General features: G+C 39.1%; 1 pseudogene; it reads left to right on the top strand.

The window, feature by feature from the left end:
• Positions 1-291: 291 nt before the first annotated feature.
• Positions 292-2,960, top strand: LOC121802461 (annotated as a pseudogene).
• Positions 2,961-3,235: the final 275 nt, after the last annotated feature.

The following is a 3,235-nucleotide window of genomic DNA, read 5'->3' on the forward strand; positions in this document are numbered from 1 at the left end:
AAAGATAATTCGAAAGTGGTTGAGCTCATCCCAACCAAAAGTTAAAGAGTCGATATTCAATTTTGTGCCATTATTTAAGAGCAAATATACAAGGAAGTTTGGTATAAAAAATAAAATAAAATCAAATATTTATCCAAAAAAATACGGTATCCTATTTTGGAATTGGATTGGGCTATGATTTTTAGTAACCCAATATTTTTCTCCACAGATCGGCCCGGCCCGGCTTGAGATGTAAAGTGAAATTATAAAGTTAGTTAACACACACACACACACACACACACACTCTCTCTCTCTCTCTCTCTCTCTTAACTAGCAAATGCAGCTATCAATCGCCATTGAAGCACAGCAAGCAACAATCCGAATCAGATTACAAAAATGGACAGTATTTGCATTAAAAACTCGGAGTATTTTTTTCCTCCTTGGTGCTGTCTTAAATGGCAAGAAAAGCAAAGATACCGAAGAAGGTAATTCTTCACTTACATTCTAGCACTTCTCAACTGCATAAATGCCTGCTCCCTTGATAACACTATATTAATCTCTTTTTCACCTGAAGATGTGAGCTGATCCAGATATGGATTTTTCCACGTGGGGTTTGCTGCTTCTCGCCCTGTTCACGGCCACTGCCGGCGTCGAGGGGATTGACCGCCGCGGAACTCGTACGGAGAGAATTTCAGGTAATGCTGAGCTTGTATAAGTTTGGTGATGCGCGATCATTTTCAAAGCCAAATGCTAATGTTTGTTGTGTGATTGTGTTGTGAGTTAATCGGAAGAAATGTATTGTTTCTATATACAATGAGGTAATTTGGGGGAAAATTAGGGTTTTGGGTAATATCACAAAATGCTACTGTTTGCTGCGTAAGGAAATATATGTAATTCTCTATACAATCAGTAATTTGGGGGGGGGGATTTAGGGTTTCGGGAAATATCAAAGGCTTTAAAAACTATGTATGCTATTTTATCATTTTAATTCATTTTCTAGTATTATTCAATTGATATAATCAAGTGTTCACTCCCCCAATCCATAAAATTACTTTTACAATGTGGATGAAATGTTACTGTTTGTTGTGAGATTGTGTTGTGAGTTGATCCAAAAAATGTAACTTCTCTATACAATCAGGTAATTCGGGGGGGAAAATTAAGTTTTGGAAAATATCAAAGGAAATTATCTTTAAACTTATAATTCATGTTTGGTGATCTTGTCATTATGTGTGTGTATATATGTAGGAAGTGCTGGTGATGTTCTTGATGATAATCCTGTGGGAAAATTGAAAGTTTATGTATACAAGCTTCCAAGCAAATACAACAAGAAGATCCTGCAGAAAGATCCGCGTTGTCTTGCACACATGTTTGCTGCTGAGATATATATGCACCAGTTTCTTTTAACCAGTGCTATTCGAACTCTGAATCCCGATGAAGCAGATTGGTACACGCCTGTTTACGCGACTTGTGACCTCGCGCCTAATGGATTGCCTCTGCCTTGCAAAGCTCCAAGAATGATGAGGAGCGCGATACAGTACATCTCCGCTAGATGGCCTTACTGGAATAGAACGGAAGGAGCTGACCATTTCTTTCTCGTTCCCCATGATTTTGGCGCCTGCTTTCATTATCAAGTAAGCTCTTCATTTCTAGTATTGGACTCTTGACTGAGAACCAGCTAAAAATTTCATTTTGCATTAGTTGATTATATCCAATAAATATTTTACATTTTTTCGGAAAGGCTATTTAGTGAGTGAGCACATAAAAGTAGACAGTACATGTGCAGTCTTTACAACATTACAATTTTGAATCTTCGATAGATCCTTGCTTACTGAAGGCACTACATGATGATATTCCAATGGTTTGTCTAATTGTAGGAAGAGAGGTCTATAAAAAGAGGGATCCTTCCGTTGTTTCAACGTTCTACCTTGGTTCAAACTTTTGGACAGAGAAACCATGTCTGCTTAAATGATGGTTCAATAACAATACCTCCATATGCGCCTCCAGAGAAAATTATGTCCCACTTGATTCCCCCAGACACACCAAGATCCATCTTCGTCTACTTCCGTGGTCTGTTCTATGATGTAGATAACGACCCTGAAGGTGGTTACTACGCGAGGTATGCTTCAACATAGTGTTTGAGTATCTTCAACGCACTGTTTCAGGATCTGCAATGGCATTCATTGTAACACATTAAAAGCTGATGTCATATGTTCTTGATCTACGAACAGAGGTGCCCGGGCCTCCATATGGGAGAACTTCAAGAACAACCCACTGTTCGACATCTCCACGGATCACCCAACCACATACTATGAAGACATGCAGTGTGGCATATTCTGTTTATGCCCTCTGGGTTGGGCTGGAGCCCCAGACTTGTGGAAGCTGTGATCTTTGGTTGCATTCCGGTGATCATAGCAGACAACATTGTGCTGCCGTTTGCAGATGCTATTCCATGGGAGGAAATAGGTGTATTCGTGGCAGAGTAGGACGTTCCCTACTTAGACACAATCCTCACATCCATCCCGGCTGATGTGATTCTAAGGAAGCAGAGGCTACTCACCAATCCTTCTATGAAGCGGGCGATGTTGTTCCCCCAGCCAGCACAATCAGGAGATGCTTTCCATCAAATTTTTAACGGGCTGGCTCGTAAACTGCCTCATGACAAGAGAATATACTTGAAACCCGGGGAGAAGGTTTTGAACTGGACTGCAGGAGCTGTTGGCGACCTCAAGCCTTGGTGAAGATGCGATCGACTATAGTTTCTTGCTCGCCCAGAAAGTAATGGTGAAACTTGAATATTGTAGAAGCTGTCAAGTTCCTATTTTTTGTTTCTGGTGCAAGATTGCTGTAGAAATTGCTAATTTTTGTGTATGAGTTGAGGTATGAAAAGCTTGAAGAGGATGATGGTAGTGATTCGATGCTAATATTGCCACTTTAGAGAATATGGTAAGATTCTTGAATGAAGCCCGCCTTTCCACTTTTCATGCACTATCTTTGCATGAAGCCGTGTTTCAAGATTACGGTAAAAATAAATATCTCCCGTCCACAAAAATATTCACATTTTTCATTTTGGGCTGTCTATCATAATGAATTAGTCTCATTTCTATAGTTTATTCTTTCTCTAACCTATTTGTTCACTTTTTCTCTCATACTTTATCGATTCCGCATTAAATTAAAATCCTTGTCGTCAACAAATAAGAATTATTTTTGGATGAAGAGAATATTTCTTTATATTATTTCAAAAGTAAACTCAATTTTT

The sequence above is a fragment of the Salvia splendens genome, chromosome 5, assembly GCF_004379255.2.
Source record: "Salvia splendens isolate huo1 chromosome 5, SspV2, whole genome shotgun sequence".
Lineage (NCBI taxonomy): Eukaryota > Viridiplantae > Streptophyta > Magnoliopsida > Lamiales > Lamiaceae > Salvia > Salvia splendens.